Source organism: Hipposideros armiger, unplaced genomic scaffold, assembly GCF_001890085.2.
Source record: "Hipposideros armiger isolate ML-2016 unplaced genomic scaffold, ASM189008v1 scaffold_256, whole genome shotgun sequence".
Classification (NCBI taxonomy): Eukaryota; Metazoa; Chordata; class Mammalia; order Chiroptera; family Hipposideridae; genus Hipposideros; species Hipposideros armiger.
In genome coordinates this window covers 475,378-495,565 of record NW_017731606.1, presented here as the reverse complement: position 1 = coordinate 495,565, position 20,188 = coordinate 475,378, and the positions used below count along the sequence as shown (strand labels likewise).

Genomic DNA, 20,188 nt, shown 5'->3' with positions numbered 1-20,188 from the left:
GTCCTGGTCATCCTCTCCCTCTCTCTGTGGCAGCTTGCCCAGGCCTGCTCTTCTCAGTTGGGTTCCCCATTTTCCTCACTTATATTAGAGCCTGTAGTTAGAGAGTGGTCTGGTGGGAAAAGCATGGTTTTTAGACACAGATAGATCTTGGATTATATCTAGGGTCTGCTACTATCAATTGAATGACCTCGAACAATATATTTAATCTCTTTGAGCCTAATTTCCTCACCCGTCAAATGCAGAAAATACCATCTCATAGTGTCAATGTGAATGTCAACCAAGCCTCATTTGATGATCTTCACTGCAGAGTCTGAATGCAGAGCCAGACAACCATGGGGACATTCCACAGAGGTTAGTTTCTCTTGTGTTTTTATTTTTCCTGGGAAAGGATTTGGCTGAGTATGATCTAGTTCATGCTAAGGTGTTAATAGCTGACAAAGCTGAAATTTCCCTTACCCTAAGGACCAGGGCTGTGGTGAGATTCTAGGCACAACCAAGAGTCTCTAAGATTTCTGGGAGCTGGACAGCTGAGGGGCAGCCTGTGAGGCCCCCCGCCCCAGGCTCCCATATTGTGGCACCAGCACACCTGGCCATTAGGGACACTTTTGTTTCCTCTCCCGTTTAGCCCAGATATGGACACATGCCCTTTTTCCTCTGACAGAGCCATAAGTGGTCCGAAGTAGTGTTCCTCAAATCATGGCCCTCTGTCTACCTGAGGTTTTTGTTAAAAGTACAGATCATCCAAGTGACCTGCATTACCCACTCAGCAGCTGGCGTCCTGCCTGTGAATTGTGCTCCAGACTTTTTTTTTCATCTCTAAGAAATGCGTTTTTATTTTTTCATGAAAGATGTGGTCAACCAAACTTCATTAATTAAACAATGTGTAGTTAAAAAAAAAAGTACAGATCATCAAGCTTCATCCTAAACCCAGTGAGTGTGACTCTCTCTGAGGGTGGAATGTGGGAATGTTTTATAGACAATCTCCCCAACGATCCATTTGCTTTCAACTTCTGAGATCCCCTGGTCTAGAGACTTAAAGGGGACCATTGTTCTGAGGTTCCAGAGTTACTCAAGCAAATAAATAGATGTAAAGTGAATAAAAATGACAGAGTTTAGGTCTCTGAATGCATTGGGATTCTGAACAGAGATACCTTCATGTCCAGCTGAGGTCCACCTGGCTCAGAACTTCCACCCTCTCAGACCCTTCAGCTTTCGTCCACCTCAGGCCTTTATTCTCGTCACCTCTATGACTCTGCTCTGAGGTGACCCTGTGGGTCCTGTCCCAGTTGGATACCCCTTTTGGAGGCAGGAACTTCCCAACCTGGCCCCCATAGAAGCTGCCTAATTCATAGTCCCATGAGGCTGGTCCTGGATCCTTTAAGCACCTTTTGATCTATACTCTGTCCATCTTCTAAGCACTTTGCACCATTCCCTCTCCTTCCTGTTCTCCATCTAGATTACAAATGTGCAAGCATGCGCGCGTGCGCGCACACACACACACACACACACACACACACACACACACACACACACTGATCTCATCATCCACGGAGTCCAAAGCTTCCATAATTCAATGAGACCAATGCCTGGCACAAAGTAGGTGCCTAATAAATGTCACTTCTCTTCCCTTGACCACTTTCTATCTTCTAGCTGCTCCACTTGAGTGCAAAACTGTCCAAAAGAGTGGGAGGGAGTTAGAGAGAGGTACATTATTATTAAATTCTGAAATCTGATCAGTGCGTGGGGCTGGCTGCTGGGTTTCCACGCCTGCATACCAATGAAGCTGTGTCTGGAGCAGAATAGTTTGTGCTCATAAACCATGACCTTCATTATCCATGGAGGCGGCCAGCAGTGGCAGTCCCTGCAGAAATCTTTCCCTCCCCAGTTGCAAGGATGGCAGAGGAGACAAGACTTCACCATTTGTCTCGGCAGTGCTAACAAATGCTTTCCATAGTGTTGTGCAAAGTTCACTGTTCCTCTATTCTTTCTGGCTGGGGTGGGCTTTTTTCCCAATTAAAAATTAAAATAGCTGCTGAATTTATATTCATTTTTTGGGCCTGCCATTCACGCTCCATTTCTCATAAGCAGCCTGCATTATCGTGGAGCTCATCTACTCACATTGCCTCTTGGAAACAGCCACTTAAATCTCTGCTTGGTTAAAAATGGTTCCCTCACTCCAGAGAACCAGAGGACAGTGACACATGAAATCAAGTCGACTGAGAGTGACATGAGGCCATGCAGTTTAAACCCCTTTCTAGGAAAGAATCCCTGCCAATGCCACCCCATGGGTCATCTTGCTGCTTCCTCAGCAGCTTCAAGGTTGGAGTCACAAAGGAGCAGCTTTAACTTTTAGAAAGTTCTTTATAAGTAACTACAATTTGCATCCCTGTAACTTTCACTCCCTGTTCTTATTCTGCCCTTTGACTCACACAGATCAAGTCTTCTGTAAGAGAGGTCTTTGAATATATGAAGACTTCTGTTATGGGTGATTTGTATCATCCAAGGAATATGTTGAAGTCCTAACTCCCCGGTACATAAGAATGTGACCTTATTTGGAAATAGGGTCATTGTAGATGTAATGAAAATGGGGTCATACTGCAGTAGGGTGGACCCTTACTCAGAGATGACTGCTGTCCCTATAAGAAGACACACAGACAAACAGGGAGACAGCCATGTGAGGATTGATGCAGAGATTGGAATGATGCTGCCGCAAGCCAAGGAATGCCTTGGACTACCAGGAGCTGGAAGAGGCAAGGAAGATCCTTCCTTAGAGACTTCAGAGGGACCATGGTCCTATGAACACCTTGATTTTTGGACTCTGGCCTCCAACACTGTGAGAGAATAAATTTCAGTGGTTACAAGCCTCCCAGTTTGTGGTATTTTATTATGGCAGCCTGAGAGACTAATACACTGTTTGAGACTTCCCTAGGCTGACCACATCCAGTTCCTTCAATTGTTTCTCATATGATATAATCTCCATCCTGTCCTTGATGTCCCTCCTTGGAGCATACTTCATGTACTAGGCCAATTACTGTAGAGGTGGTCTGAGCCACACACCTTGTTCTGGGGCCCATCACCTCCCACATTTCTGGATTCTGTACCTCACAGCATAGCTACTTTCTTGGCAGCTGTTTCGTACCTCAAATTCCTACTGAGTTTATGGTCAATTAAGACCCATGATTCTTTTCCAAGGGCACTGCTGCTAAATCGTATCTCTTAACTGCTATGACAGTTCTGTTAAAATCTCTTTTAATATTGATTATTGCTTTGTCTTCTTCAGATATTTTGATTCTTGAGTCGACTCACCAATACATTCGAAATTATGCCCAGCTCCATTCTTGCTTTTCCTGTTTTCCCCAGAAATCATTTTATGTTTTCATTGAATTATTAATGATGGTGGGCTAAGAACAGAGAACTCTGGCTTATTACCAGAGACTCCTCTGCAGACTTCCTGTGAATCCATACACTTATTCATTCAATAAATATTTACTGAGTTCTTAGTGCATGCCAGATATTGTTCTAGGCACTGAAGCCTTGGTGATGAACGAGACAAAGCTTAGTCCTCATGGAAATTAATTTAGCAGATTAGTCAACCTTCAGAATATACCTGACCCTTAGGGGAATGTGTGGGTATCTGGATTCTGGCAGATCTTCATGTTTTCACAAATGCCAGTTCCAAATTTCCTGAGCCAGGGGCCTGAATAAATGCTGTCCCTGAATGGAGGATTGAATGTTGGGCTGTTCTTCCGTGCAAGCAAGGGGCTTCTTCTTGTTCTTGTCTCCTCTGTGACCAGGTAAACTTCCTAGGGGTCGCTGTCTCATTTTGCCACTTTTCTTTCCTTGGGGTTTGGGTAGGAGAGAAGCTGAGCTCCAAGTTCATCTCCCTGCCCCGCCTTTGCTCTTTTTTTTTTTTTAGCTGAGCCATCCTGCTACCTGTTGGCAGCTCAGCAGCAGCTCAGCTCGGGCTGGGACTCGAACCGCTGTTGCTCAGAGCTTGCACTCTTGAGCGAGCTCTTAACCAACTGAGCCACTCGGCCGGCCCCCGCCTTTGCTCTTTATACTCTATCAAGGCCTAGCATGCTATTTCATTTTTCCAAGTCCGTGTCATGCTTTCTCCCTCCTCGAGTGCCAGGAAAATGCTTATTTATGTTCAGAACACACTGTAAGCATCACCTTCTCTGGGAAGTCTACTTTGGCAACCACCTCTGCTTCTGCCTCAGAGCTAATCACTTTCTCCTCCGTGTATTGTACATGATTCTATTGTTGTACTTATCATGCTATATTAGAATTTCTTTTTAAACATTTCTTTCTCTCCTAATTTGCATGCGTCCTTAAAACAGGAGCTATTTGTTATACATATTTGCATCTCCAGCATTCACCACCAGTGCCTCAATAAATGTTGGTTGAATAAATGAGTGAATGAGGAAATGATTAAGAAGACACCTGTACCATCTCATTTAATTCTCACAACAGGAAGATAAGGAAAGGGAAGGCCTCAGGGAGATCAAGAACGTTTCCCAAGGTCAGGCAGCTAATAAGTGGTGGCACTGGGATATGAGTCCAGGTTTGTCTGTTTCCAAAGCCCTCGCTGTTTTCGCTGCATTAGCTGCTCCTGTTAGGCTGATTATACCGCTTTCCACTGGTGAGAGTCCTCACCGCTCTCTCTCTCCACTCACACATAGGCATCCGAGGCCCCCTCCCATAGCCCTCTCTGCTCCATTCAATTATGCTTCTTGGATATGGTTGATCTACCAACTATGAACCTGCCTCACTCACTCACGCGCCAGCCTTTATCTCAGCCACTCCAGAGAGCCCTGTGAGACCCCTTGTCAGAACCTTCTGGAAGCTCAGATACACACTCTCAATTTGATTTCCCTGGTCTGCAGATCTAGTAATCCATGAAAAAAAGAAAAGATGTGCATTGACATTACCTGCTCTTGGTAAACCCACACTGGTTCCTGGCACTTACTGTTTCATTGTTAGGTGTTTAGAAATTGATTAGGAATAATTCCCAAGTAGGAATAGAAGGTGAGCTGCAGCTTGGGATTTGGGGCTACAGCAAACTACTCTCCCCAAAGAGGACCATGCTATGGAGAAAAAAGCAAGGGCTTTAGATTTAGAAAACCAACGAATGTTTGAATCTGGTTCAGGCACTTATGAGAGGAGTGACTTTGGGCAAGTCCTTCACCTCTAGGCTTCAGTCTCATCCACAAACTGGGGCTGATTTGTTAAATGAGGCCTCAAGCTACAAAATGAAGCAAATGTTTCTCAGTTAAATAGAGCTAGGGCTAGAGAGAGCAGAGACCCTGGGGGTGAAACTAAGCTGCCCTGAAGTCTCTGGTTTGCAGGTGTCACTGATTACCTGTATGAGATGATGACGACTCCTCCCCAGCATCTCTGAACCAGAAGTTAACTCAGACCTCATCTCTAAATCTCTCAGTCTACAGATAAGGAAACTGAGGCTCAGGGAGGGGAAGTAATTCTGAAAGATCAAAGTGTAAACTGCAGAGTGGAGATTTTAACCCAGACTACTCAGCTCATTGTTGAGGATTCTATCCACAATACTAGTATATTTCAAACTTTTATGATCCTGACTCAGACTAAGAAATATGTTTATAATCACTACTTAGAACACCATCCCACATGTACGTATGGCATGTTTGAATAAAACATATTTGCAACGAAATACTCACAAGACAATACATATGTCTTCAATAAACTCTGCATGTTCTTTTCTAGTTTATTCCATCCCATCCCATCCCATCCCATCCCAACCCCTCTCAATCTAGTTCATTTAAAAACAAAAGTTCTGGTTGACACCTGAATTTGTTTTCACTTTGTTCAGTGTAAAACAGGGGTTGGCAATCTATAGCCTGTGGACCAAATCCTACCTGCCACTTGTTTTTTTTTTCAAAAAAGAATAGCCATTTATTAAAGTAGATACAGAACACTTGTTTGCTCAGATTTTAATACTGCTTTACATAGTTTGTGAAACAATTTCTGTTACGTTTATAACCAGAAATTTCAACTGCTTTGTTTGCCACTTGTCCAACACACAATTGATAATCTTGAGGGGAAAATACATCAAAGGCATGTATCTACCACTTGTTTTTGTAAATAAAGTTTTATTGGTACACAGACACACCCATCATTTATGTATTATCTATAGCTGCTTTTGCACTAAAACAGGAGTTTTTTTCTTTTTCTTTTTCTTTTTTAAATTGAGGTAACATTGATTAGTAACATTATATAAATTTCAGGTGTACAACATTGTAATTTGATATCTGTATATTCTATTGTATGCTCACCACCAAAAATCTAGTTTCTGTTACCGTATACAGAGGGTACCAAAAAAAATGTACACATGTTTTAAGAAAGGAAAAAAACTGTATTAAAATTGTAATGCTCAATATATACTGATAGAAAAGATGATTACAAGTCATGTATACATTTTTTTGGCACCCCCGGTATTTGACCCCCTTTACCTATTTTGCCCTCTCTACCCCATTCCCCTTTGGTAACCACCATTCTGTTGTCTGTGTCTATGAGTTTGTTTTTGTTTGTTTGTTACATTTTTGTTTCATTTTCCACATATGAGTGAAATCATGCAATTTTTGTCCTTTTCCATCTACAATAGCGGAGTTGGGTGCTTGCAACAGAGTTGGTATGTCCCATTAAGCCAAAAATGCTTACTATCTGGCCATTTACTGAGAGCATTTGTGAACCCCTGTGGTTACCTCACTTTGTGCCAGGCTGAACCTTTAAAAACCTTTCTCATGAGTAAAGTGTGATGATGGGTGGAAAGGAGTGAGGACAGGGAGGGAAAGGCCTCGGGGCCCATAGCCAGTGTGTGCTTTCAGAGATTTGGGCTATAAGGGAGGAGGGAAAAGCCAGGAAGCCTGGGATTCTGAGCATTTTCTGCTGGCCTATCTATACCCTGGAGGCTTCCACAGCCCCAGTTTTGGGCTTATGGATCATTGGGGAAGGACCACAGAATGCGGCTTCTGAATTAGTGCTGTGGGGCAGGTGGAAGATGGGAGGAACAGGACCGTAGCTGGTTTCCAGGCCCAGATCTTGCAGCTGGGCCCAGAGATGTCTATTAGTGAGTCACTGATTGGCAGGTCTCGCTTTGGACTCTCCCGCCCCGACAGTTCTTAGTGGAAATCCTAGTTTTCAGCTCCATTGGCCCATGCTTTGACAGGTGCTGGGTAGTTACCAAGTCTTTGGGCAGCCAGTCCCCCTAGCCTGCTGCCTCGTTGATGCACGACGAATCGAGCTGCCATTGTGTATGCAATGCGGAGACCTGGAGCCTGTCTTTGGCACCATGGAAACGGGATGATGCCTTTCTCAAATGAAACATGACAAGTAGCACCTCAGGATCTGGGGTTAGGATTGGTTGCTAAGAATAAGTGAGACAGATTTTTTTCTGTTGTTAATTAGGAACAAATGTTCATATGCCCCTTGTTCAGCTCAGAGAGACAGTGGTATTGCAACTGTTTTTTGGGAAGTGACACAGTTGGTTTTCTATTTGAGGATCACTGGTCTCTGTGCAGGACCACTTGTGGAAATACATTCAGCTCAGTTCCTGTCCTGCACATATTACAAAAACAGACTGTAGAGTTCAGTGGCATGTAGATTTAGTGCACACATCCATGGGCATGTGTGCATTTACCTATGCAAAGTGTAAGTCATGGGAGATCATTAATAATTACAGCAAGGAAATACATTCAGCAAGTGATTGAAGCGCTGTTTAGACTGCTGTGCCAAGCTTTACTGCTTGCTTATTTTTAATAATGATGGTAATGATGATAATCACAGCAACTGTTTATTGAGTACCTACTATGTACAGATACTATACTAGGTGCTATAAAACATTTTCTCATTTAATCTCCCCAGCAACCCTTTTGCAGTAGATGTATTCATCTCCATTTATATCAGAGGAGTGAGCAGAGTTGACCGAAGTCACAAAGGCTCCTGCTTGCTGCTCTGCAAGTAGATAAGTGGAGCTCTCAGGACCTCCCCATCTACTGTTCAATCGGCCCTATTTGGCTCCCCACACACTGGCTGCTGGTCACATTACCACTCTCTGCACAACCCTCACTGAGCTGTTGAGGGAGTGGGTAGATAGGGCAACACAGTACTCTTCATACCATCTGTTGTGGGGCTCTAGGGTTTCACCTGACATAGTGTTTGTTCACTGCCTGACCCCTTGGATGGTGCCTAAGTCCCTAAGGTTAGGAAGGTGAGGGTCAGAAGCTGAAAGATCTAATCAATTTTTATGAAAATTTGGTTAATTGTGGGCACAAGTAGAATTACTTTGGCGTCTCAGGAAAAAGCCAGATACAGATTTGGGAACTTGCTGTTCTCTGCATGGAACTCTGCATGGAACCCAACACTGTTCTGGCTTCCCAGCAGTACCCCAGGTGCATTGGGAAGTGACACCCTAGCAGAGCATGGCGGACCCTGTGGTAATGGTAAGGGATATCTTTGCAGGTCTCTGTGAGTCTGAGTTCTCCAGGTAACCAGGACACACTTGGAGAGCAGCGTCTCTAGCAGAGGTGGCAAATTCACAACACTCTTGCTGCTACAGTAGTCCACTCTTATCCACGGGGAAAAGCTCCAATACCCCAGTGGATGTCTGAAACCATGGATGGTACCAAAACTTATATATATTATTGTTTTCTTATACATACATGCCTATGACAAAGTTTAATTTACAAGTTAGGCACAGTAAGAGTTTAACAATAACTATAATAAAATAGAATAATTATAACAATATACTGTAATAAAAGTTATGTGAATGCAGTCTCTCTGTTTCTTTCTCAAAATATCTAATTGTACTGTACTCACCTTTTCACCTAAAGGAAACACTTTACAGCTTCTCTTTGGCATATTCGAGTTGCCAGCATCACTACTCTTGAACTTTGGGGCCATTATTAAGTAAAATAGAGTAACTTGAACACAGCACTGCCAAGATAGTCAGTCTTATGACCTAGATGGCTACTAAGTGACTAATGGCCAGTAGTGTACATAGCATGAAAATACTGGACAAAGGGATGACTTACATCCCAGGCAGATTGTAGTGGGATTTCATCATGCTATTCAGAACAGTGCACAAATTAAAACTTATAAATTATTTATTTCTGGGATTTTCCATTCATATTTTCAGACTGTGGTTGACTGTGGGTAGCTGAAACTGTGGAAAGTGAAACCGTGAGAGTGGGGACTACCGTACTCCTATTCTTCTGTACTCAGTGCCAGGACAGACATCACTAATCTATCACTGCCCTTTTTCTGATGAGCTCAGATGCAGTCTCCCTACCCTTCTTAACTTAGTATTGCAGGCAGCCCCAACCAATCAATCAAAGGTGAGGGAGAGATGAAAGGCTATGCAGCCTTTGACCTATATAAAATCTGTGCTTCTGAGCAGAAGTCTTCAAGGTCTTTCATGTTCTGGCTGATGACCAAGCCTCATTTCCCAGCCACTTATCTCCTGAATACTCCGTGACTTTGGCTACACTGTTCTACCTTATCCCTGCTTCTTCTTCCTCAGAAGATGCTTTTGCATCTCTTTTAGCCTATATATAGTCTATGCATCCTTCAAGACTCTTCCTCTGTGATATTTTCCTGGGATCATCCCAGGTACTTCCAATAGCTTTGAAGATGTAAGCTGCTCATTCTCCACTGTTGGTAGGATGTATGCCATGCAGTCACTGAAACAGTGGAGGTGTGGACTAAATTGTGTCCCCCCAAATTCATATGTTGAAGCCTTAGCTTCTCCCTCCTCCCCATGGGATTGTATTGGAGATAGGGCCTTTAAGGAGGTAATTAGGGCCTTTAAGGTTAAAGGGGGTCATAAGGATGGAGTCCTGATTTGATAGAACTGGCATCCTTATAAAAGAGGAAGAAACGTTAGAGAACTCACTCTCTCCATCAAGTGAGAACACAGTGAAAAGGTAGCCATTGCAAGCCAGTAAGAGAACTCTCACCAGAAACCAAACTCTGCCAGAATTTTGATCTTGGACTTTTCAGCTTATAAAAATAAATTTCTGTTATGTAAGCCACCCAGACTATGGTGTTTTGACATGGCAGCCTAAACTGCCTAATACACGCATGTTCATTGCACAGCTAACCTGTAGGGCCCTGTGGTCTGAACTGGGAGTACACAAATAATAAAGGCATAGTGTCTGACTTCAAAGACCTCATTCACTAAGAGGGGCAGGTAGAGACAACCATGACCAGAGGCTAAGGGGTACTGTGATAAGTGTTTTGGTAAAAGAGAGCCTGGGGACATGCTGATATAGCACAGTGTTTGGCGAAGCTTTGGAGTCACACAGATCTCAGTTTGAAACCTGCACCTACAATATGACCTCATTCAAGTTAATTGTTCTTTCTTAACCTCAGTTTCCTCATTGTAAAATAGGGATAATCATAATAATTCTTCATAGGGTTATAATGAGGATTAAATGAGGTGCTCAGGTACTCAGTAGCATGGGCACCTGAGAAAATACTAATAGCTATATGCAATATTATTGTCAATGGCACTTGGAAAGGGCATCATATTACTGGAAGGATGGTCAAAAAATCTTCTCAGAGGAGATCAAACTAGAGCTAGGTTTTACAGGACCGGTAGCAGTTAACCAGAAAAAGAAAGATGTGAAAGACATCCCAGGTAGAAGGAACAGAATCTGCAATTTATGGGAACATGCTACATTTGAGGAACTTCTAATGGGATAAGTTCAGTGTAAGGATGGTGGTAGGAGATTGTAGGAAGTGGAAAGGGATGTGGAGCAAGAAAGATAGTCTGGAACTATGAAGGCAGAGTTTGAACTTTATTCTGAAGACTTTGGGGAGCCACTGAAGTATGTTAAACAGTAGGGCTTGGATTTACATTTTTGAAAGCTCCCTCTGGCAATAACGTGGAAGATGGATTGGGGACCGGTTAAAGGGGTCAGAGAGACTTGTATGATATTTTAGTGATCAGGAGAGAAGTGACAAGGGTTTGAACTAAAACAATAGCAAGGGGACAGAAAGAAGTTGGCAGATCTAAGAGATTGGGAGATTAGATGGGGAGAAGGGTGAGGAGAAAGCAGCAGGTAAGGAGAGAGAGAAAGATAGAGAAGATGGAAAAAATTGATTCCTATGTTTCTGTCTTGATTTCAGGATGGATGGTGGTCTCAATTTTTGAGATTGGTAAGGCTTGGAAGTGGGACTGGGTGAGGTGCATGTGGGACACAAGATTTTGGTGTCTGTGGGTCATCCATATAGAAATGTCCTTCAGTAAGGAGCTGAATATAGAATTCTGAAGTCCCATTGAGAGCTATGGGCTGGAGAAATAGATTTGGGTTTATCTTCATATTGGAAGTTGAAGCCATAGTTTGAACAAGGTCACTTAGGGGAGAAGTGTGTAAAGCAGAAGGCTAAGAAAATAACATGGTGGGCATAGACATGTTAGAGAAAAAGGACCAATCGGAGCCAATGAAATGATAATAGAGTGGTCAAAGGATCAGGAGGAGGGAATGGTGCCACTCAATAGAATGGAAGGGAAAACTTCAGGAAAGAGGACATGCCAGCTATACATATGCCACATGGAGCCAGATAAGGTAAGGCACATTGGATTCGACCATCAGTTATTGGTGGCGTCATGGGAATTGTTCAAAGCTGAAGAGTTGAGAAAGCTTGACTGTTAAGTGAAGGCTAAAAAGAGGAGGTTACCTTGGGAGGGCTATGGGGCTATAACAGGCACTCCTTTCAAAGAAGGGAGAGACTCGTGCACATTTGTAATTTGTGGAGAAGGAGCTAGTGAAAAGGCTAAGGTTGAAGTTACAGGAAATAGTGATTGATGGGACCAAGTTCCTGAAGGGAACTTACCTACCTAGGAAGGATCAGCAAGTCTACCTTTAGACAGGAGGAATACCTCTTCCATTGAAGAAGTGGGGAAGAAGAAAGAGATACATGCAGATGCAGCTAAGTTTGAAGGGGACAAGAAAGGGAGTTTTCTGGCTTGGGTTTCTCTGTAGGATCAAAGGAGAGTTTACCTGCTGAGATGAGGAGCTTGAAAAGAGGGGTAACAGTTTGGAATAGTGGCCAGAATGGGGGAGAAAGGTGCTAGGGACATGTAAAAGATTTTCCAGCAGCAAAGAAGTCTTGGCATTTGTAATAGGATCTATATGGGGTAGCAGCGTTGAACCCAATGAAGAGAGGATGATTCAAGTACTATGCCATGGGAAAAGAAAGGAAGCTACAAGCTGACCGACATTATAGCATGGCCAATGTACTGGAGGTCTCTACTAGATATGCACTGGGAGTAAGAGAATGAAAGATTTGCATGTTGGTATTTGAAAATGATCAGAGAGTACGACAGGATGATTACAAAGGTGGAGGTAAGGCTAGATTATGGACATGCTCATGGGTGTCTGTAACAGCTAAAGTAAATGACCAGGAAACTTCTGGATTATAAAGGTCCAGGAACTGTGAGGAGAAGGGTTATGGATGGGTCTTCTACATCAATGATCCTTAAATTTTAATGTGCATATGGGTCACTAGGGGATTTTGTGAAAAGACAATTCTGATTCATGAAGTCTGGGGTTGGGCCTGAGTGTCTTCATTTCAATAAGCATCCCTGGTGATGCTGATTCTGTTGGTCCATGGACCACACTCAGAGGTACAATGTGCAAATGAACATTGAAACAGTCCAGGATGAAGGTTGGTCTAGGGATGGAGAGGAAGTCCTTGGCTGTGGCCTTCCTGACCAAGGGTGCTCCTGAGTGCTATCATGGAAGGGAGATGGAGTAGGACTGAGGGGAAGTGTGAGGGGAGACAGCTCTGCCTGGAATGTCCCACAGCAACCTCCCCACAGTAAGAGAGAAGTCTGCTAATTGGCTAGCAACACTCAATATTAATTAACTCAATAGAATCAGTTCCCCTGAAGCCTGTTTTGCATAATTAATGAATGCTTAGCTAAAAGCTGCTGAAAATACTAAAGCCAAAGTGTTACAATTTTCCAATCAGCTAAGCAGAAACACCGCAATCCATACTGTTTGTGGACACAGTGCAAAGCTTAATTCTTGCTAATTACTGAAATTGACTATAGAGCCCTTGGCTTTGCAATATCCTAATGTGGGGAGGTAGGGCTGGACTGAGACACGTGGGCACCCTGGGCAGACTGATAATGTGATGCCTCTTCAACAAAATATTCTTTAAATATTTGTTCAACATTTAGTAAGAGAAGAAGCCGAGAGAAGCCTTGAGGAAAAGAAGAGTTGGAAAATGCTGGACCAGGTGCAGTTTTTCCTCTGTTGTTTCAAGCAATTCAGCTCTGGCCCAAACTTCATAACATACTCAGCAAAACAAGACTATAGTTATAGGCCCACCACTCCTTAGAAATCAGGTTTGCTACCACCTCTGAGGATGACTGGAAATGCCCCTGGGAGGTCCTGCCTTCTATTCCAAGTTGTTCTCTGAAAGATTCTTTTTGAGAGCTCATTCAACAAATAAATTTCTTTTTTTTTGTATCTTGTTACATTTCTAGAGACGTTTAGCTTCACTTTTCAAATGGCACCACGGACAACTGCTCAGATGAAAGTATCATTGTTTGCATCTGGGGGATGGTGCTGGGATGGGTTAGTCTCCTTAGCACTCAACCAGAGCAGAAGTTAGTGGGAAGAGTTCGTTCACTTCTTTATGTATAAAAACCTACCCTGGGCCGGCCGAATGGCGTGTTGGTTAAGAGCTGGCTTGGGACACCAGAGGGCCCCGGCTCCGGTCCCACATATGAGGGCCGGTGACACTGCCCTCTACAGCTAAGATGCTGAACAACAGCTCAACCTGGAGCTGGGCTGCCCCAAGTCGCCTGCGACAGCATAGGTTGCAGCCCCTGCTGCAGTGGGTTGCCATGGGCTACCGTGTGTAGCCAGCAGCCAGCGTGAGCCGCCAGCAGCCGCTGTGAGCCGCCGTCCAGAAGCGAGTCCAGAAGTGAGTGACTGATCTGCCTCGCCCGGGAAGAGCGCAATGATGGTGCCAACTTGGGCCAGTGAAACAACGTCCTCCACAACTAGAATGAAGAACAAAGGACAGCAACTTGTCTGTTCCCCTTCCCCCAATTCCCCAGTGCTGTTCCCATCCCCCAATTCCCAAATAAAAATATTTAAAAAAAAATTTAAAAATTAAAAAAATATAAAAACCTACCCTGGCTATGGTTAGGTTACTTAACTTCTCTGAACCTCATGGATCAAAAGACTTAATATTGTTAAGATGGCAATATTCTGAAGTTGGTCTACAGATTCGACATGATCCCTATAATTCCAGCTGCCTTCTTTGCAGAAACTGAAAAGCTGATCTTAAAATCATATGGAAATTCAAGGAATTATTAACAGCTAAAACAATCTTGAAAAAGAAAAAAAGTTGGAGGACTCATTTTCCTTATTTCACAACTTACTACAAAGATACAGACAGTGTGGTATTGGCATAAGGATAGACTTACAGATAAATGGAATAGAATTGAGAGTCCATAAATAAACACTCATGACATTTATGATCAATAGATTTTTTTTTTTTTTAGCTGAGCCATCCTGCCACCTGTTAGCAGCTCAGTGGCAGCTCAGCTTGGGCCGTGAATCAAACCAGGGACCCTGTTGCTCAGAGCTCAAACTCTTGAGTGAGCTCTTAATCAACTGAGCCACTCAGCTGGCCTGATCAATAGATTTTTGACAAGGGCCCAAAACAATTCAATGGGGAAAGAATTGTCTTTTCATCAAATAACTCTGGGACAACTAGATATCCAGATGCAAAAGAATGAAGTTGGGGCCCTACCTCACACCGTATACAAAACTAATTCAAAATAGATCAAAGACTGAAATATAAGCTAAAACTATAAACTCTTAGAAGAAAATATAAAGGTATTTGCCCCTATGTTTAACGATCTTGGGTTAGGCAATGGATTCTTAGCACAGGCAACAAAAGAAAGCCAACTTTACATTTAGGGGTGCAAACCAAAAGCATATGGTGTTTACCAGGATCCTTTTCTCTTTGGAAGAAAGTGTCAACTAGAAGTAGATGAGCCCTCACAAGACCTGAAGCTCAACTTCCAGTCATCTAATATCTGATTATAATTAAAGGCAATCTGCCAGAAACAAAAGTAAATCCTCTCTGGAGTAAAATATCAGAACCATAAATGATCTCTACAATTTGTCACGCAATAAAAAATAATCAGGCATGCAAGAAGACAAGATTTGTGAAAAAATACAAAAGAAAAAAAAACCAGACAAAAAGACATATTCATGAAAGATCCTGACATTAGAGACATCCACACAGATATTAAAATAATTTTATTAATAATTTAAAGATTAAATATCAAGGTGGAGAAAATTTGGCAGAGAACTAGAAACTATCAAAAAGAATTAAATTGAAATTCTGGAACTGAAAACTCTCTCCCTCTTGAAAGACCACGCACTCTATTATTTTTTTGTCACTCAAGTTGTGTGATTTCTAAAAACTTTCTCAGCCTGTCAATCACTGCTTTTGGAATTGTCCCTTGCCTCTAGAAAAACACCAAATGCAAGGTTAAACTCTCTTGTTTATTTTACTCTTTCCATGCTCTAAGTTTTTTATAACCTTATAGCTTTCCCATGCCTTCAAATTTTCAAAATATTTGGGTTAGATCGTATAATTATTTTTAGAGAGACACTTGGGCTGAAACAATCTAGTCTGCCACTGCCAGAAACAGAACCCATTACAGAGTTTTCCAAGATGTTCTTCTGGGCTTGATTTTATGTTGCAAAATAAGACCATAGTCTCAGAATTTAAATAAGACATTTCTGTTTTCTACAGAAGAAAGAAGATAAGCGCTTACCAACCAGAACATGGATGACCACCACACCCTAGTTTTTAGTCCCTGAAAATCACAGGCTTTCTTTTATACACAAATGTAATCTAAGATCACCTTTGAGAATTGTCTTATGGTCAACAAGGGAAGAGCTAATCTTTTGATACCCTTGTGGGGAAGATCTCATGCTACTCAGGGGAAGTGCAGGGAATCTAGTAGTCCTATGTTAGGGAATTTCAAAAAGTGTTTGTAAGAGATACTGACATCATATGTTGACACAAGAAACATCCAAACCTGTAGAGAATTTTTATAAGGGTTTATTTGAGCCAAACTGATGACATGCGCTGGGGAGCAAGATCTCAGATTCCACGGAAAATAAGTTTTGCAGCTTCTTTTATGTATTTGAAATTCAGGAGGGAACATAAGGAAGGTTACATGAAGGTGAGAGAAAGCAAGGTGGGGATCAGCTTACAGGACCGTAAACAAGATTATGTGTTCTCTTGAGCATTAATACCCCCTTCGAAGGGTATTATTTCTGGTATTTCAAAGATGTGTTAACCTAGATGCACAAGGCTGGCACTGAACAATAGACAAGGCTGACTTAAAACCTTTCACTAAAGAAGTTGGGGGGGGGGCATGGTTAGCTCAGTTGGTTAGAGCGCAGTGCTCATAACACCAAGGTTGCCAGTTTGATCCCCACATGGGCCACTGAGTTGTGCCCTCTACAACTTGATTGGCACAACTACTTCACTTGGAGTTGATGGGTCCTGGAAAAATACCCTACACAGCTAGATTGGAACAACTACTTGACTTGGAGCTGATGGGTCCTGGAAAACCACACTGTTCCCCAATAAAATTAAAAAACAAAAAGAAGTTATAGGCCTGGGGCATGATGACCCACCATGACCTGCCCAGTTAGGAATTTATGATCAGATCACCCTATGAGATTACTTTCCATAACCGCCCCCCCTGCTTTTTTCACCCATACGTGCATTTTATGGATGTCCTTCGTTATGCTGAGGGTTTAACTTTCTTTGACTAACAATTTCCCTGTTATGCATCTCTCTCTGTGCTGTAGAGTGCAGGGATGATTTTTGCATCCCTTGGTTCTGGCTAGTATGGTTTTAGATGAGGAAAAAGCCTGGGAAAAGAGTATGCTTTCCAATACTTGATAGAAGGAAGACATTTACCACTTTGCTCTAATCACCTTTCAAAAAAGACTGTAGAAATTCGGGGAAAGAGCTGATCTCATTTCTGGGAAGCTCCCCTATCCAAACAGTTACTTTGGCTGAAACCTATGCTTTCCTTGGAGCCTGCTGATAATTTTCTAAATTGTGTACTAATGTGTGGAGAACTTCCAAAGTGGCTGTCACCTTGAGTGGCATGATTATAGGCTGTGTACAAACCCTTGATAAGAAAATGGAGAAGAAAATTGTGGAGAGAGTCTTATGAAGACTCTTCATAAATGTTAATAGAGATTTTTATCAACTTATTTTGGCTGCAGTTTCCCATTTTTAAAAATGTTTAAGTAATTCTTCCCCACCTTCCCCAAATCCTAATTCTATAGATTCATTAGTGTTGAACCAATGCTTTCTCATGCCTTAATTCTTTGTATATGCATTCTTTTCAGATGTATTAAGCAAACAAAAACCTTTAAAAAAAAAAAAAGGAAAATGGAGGAGAAAAAAAAATCAGGATTTTTTTTTAAAAAGCACCTGAGGATAATGAAGGTGGTAATGAACTCCAAGGGCACAGGGCTGCTTTGTTTCCCAGTGGTGAGAAAAAGAGGAACAGAGAGAAAATGGGCATATTGAACCCAGTTTGCTGTCATCTGGTTGCCCTGATGACCAGGAGAGCAAGGATTAGCACGAGAAGAGGTTGCGTGGAAAAGCCTGGGATTCAGAGAAGGAAGGACACTCTGATTCTGGCTCTGCCACTCACAAGGTGCATGACCTGAGAATATTACTTCTTCAGCCTCATCTATAAAACAGTGGTGATCATTTTTACTTCACTGGGTTGTTGTGAGGATGAAATGTGGAAACTATGGTGAAAGTGTAACATTTAGCACTATTAGATAGAAACAAAACAAAACCACCCAAAAGCCTGGTATGGTTAGTTTAGTGTTGTAGTTAAATATTTGGAGGTAAACAGGCCTAGGTTTGAATCCCATTTTCTACTTCCTCATCTGTCAGGATTAAATGAAATGATGCAGGTGAAGTGCTTAGTGTGGTTTCTGCCATCTGGCAAATGCTCAGTAAAGGTTATCTGCTATTGTTGTTTTGTGATAATGTTGATAATGACATAGGGGACCTTCTTCTTCTTCTCTCTTTTTTTTTTCCCCATTCTGGAATCAAGACAATGTTTGTTATATTCAGATTAGGTCTCCCAAGTCCAAACACTGGATAGCATTTTAATGTAAGACCTAAAGAGATAGATAGAGGAAACTTGCGAGCGACCATCTTGCTCCTGCCCCTGACAGGCTCTCCTGTCCAGGTCACTGGGACGCCCAGACAGCCAAGTGGCCCCTCGCTGACCATGTTGTCCAGGGTGGTATTTTCTGCCACCGCCACAGCGGCCCCCAGTCTGAAGAACGCAGCCCTTCTTGGTCCAGGGGTACTGCAGGCAACAAGGATCTTTCACACTGGGCAGCCAAGTCTCGCCCCTGTACCACCTCTTCCTGAATATGGAGGAAAAGTTCGTCATGGGCTGATTCCTGAGGAATTTTTCCAGTTCCTTTATCCTAAAACTGGTGTAACAGGACCCTATGTGCTCGGAACTGGGCTTACCTTATATTTTCTATCCAAAGAAATGTATGTGGTTACACCAGAGACCATCTCTGCTGTATCAACAATAGGGTTGCTTGTCTATGTAATTAAAAAATATGGTGCCTCTATTGGGGAATTTGCTGATAAACTCAATGAGCAAAAAATTGCCCAACTAGAAGAGGCGAAGCAGGCTTCCATCAAATCTATCCAGGATGCAATTAATCTGGAGAAGTCACAACAGACACTGGTTCAAAAGTGCCATTATCTTTTTGATGTCCAGAGGAATAACATTGCTATGGCCTTGGAGGTTACTTACCGGGAACGGCTGCTTAGAGTATACAGGGAGGTAAACAATCGCCTGGATTATCAGATCTCTGTGCAGAATATGATGCGTCGAAAGGAACAAGAGCACATGATAAACTGGGTGGAGAAGCACGTGGTACAGAGCATCTCTGCACAGCAGGAAAAGGAGACAATTGCCAAGTGCATTTCAGATCTAAAGCTGCTTGCAAAGAAGGCCCAAGCACAGCCAGTTATGTAAATGCAGCCATCCCGATTGAGACAGCTAGAAACAGTTGACTGACTAAATGGAAACTACTCGATGTGACAAAATCTGTCTGTATTGCAGCCTCTGAAGTTCCAGTTTACCCTACTTAAAAATCAAATGCTTGAGTTTCATATAGTGAGAGAATTAAAACAAACAATCTTTTGGCCAGTGAGATGTTTCTTGTCCTTCTTACTCTGCATTTTGAGATGTTACATTAATCACTTTTGAATAAGCAATTAGCTTTTAATAAAAATTGATGTCTGGCTAAAGATTACCAAGTTATGGTTTAAATTTGTAATTAATTTTACCATCTTGCAATAAATGGACAGTTGAAACAAACAAACAAAAAGAGATAGATAGACAAAAGGATTTCTGGAGAATTTCTGAACTCATGCTCTAGAATGAGAATTATATGTAGTTTATTCTATCTTGACCTGAGCATAAATATATGTAGCTAATTATAAGTGAACTAGGAAGCTTCTGTAGAAATATCTACAGGCTCCTCTGAAGGAACTAATGAGCATCTTTATTAGAGAAGCTAGGGGGTATGTTTGTTCTGGCCTGGTGTGGGAGCCTCTGACTAGATTCTAAAGATTCCCTTCTATACATTTCGATGCTCTCTTCCTACAGCATTTGAGCTGGAATCTTTTGCCATGTATCCTCCCTGCTTTGGAAGGAGAGACCAAATCTGAAGCTGAGCTCAAGGGGTGGTAAGGATGCCGAGAAGGAGCAAATGTTCTCGTGTAAAGGAAATGGTAGGCTCAGATGCAGTGTTTGGTTGGGAACATAGAAAACACTGAATTTCTTTCTGAATTAATCATGTTCTCCTACCTTCCTGAGCATTATATTGCTTTCCTTTTCTCTAACTTCTTGATTTCAATTCTCAAAATATTTGAGGCAGAATATGTGTGTTGGAAATTAAAGAGATGAAAGGAAATGACTTTCTCTGAATAATGTTTTGGCTTTATCCTATAGATTTTAATATGCAGTGTTTTTATTTTCATTATTTCCCCGATATTTTCTACGTTAGGTAGGGTTCTTTCAGCAGCAAAT

The 20,188-nt window shown here is 42.2% G+C and overlaps 1 pseudogene across 1 annotated transcript; it reads left to right on the top strand.

Moving 5' to 3' along the window:
- The first annotated feature begins 18,269 nt into the window (after positions 1-18,269).
- Positions 18,270-19,191, top strand: LOC109390120 (ATP synthase F(0) complex subunit B1, mitochondrial pseudogene; annotated as a pseudogene). Its single transcript, XR_002125505.1, has one exon. The product of XR_002125505.1 is annotated as an ATP synthase F(0) complex subunit B1, mitochondrial pseudogene (transcript).
- Positions 19,192-20,188: the final 997 nt, after the last annotated feature.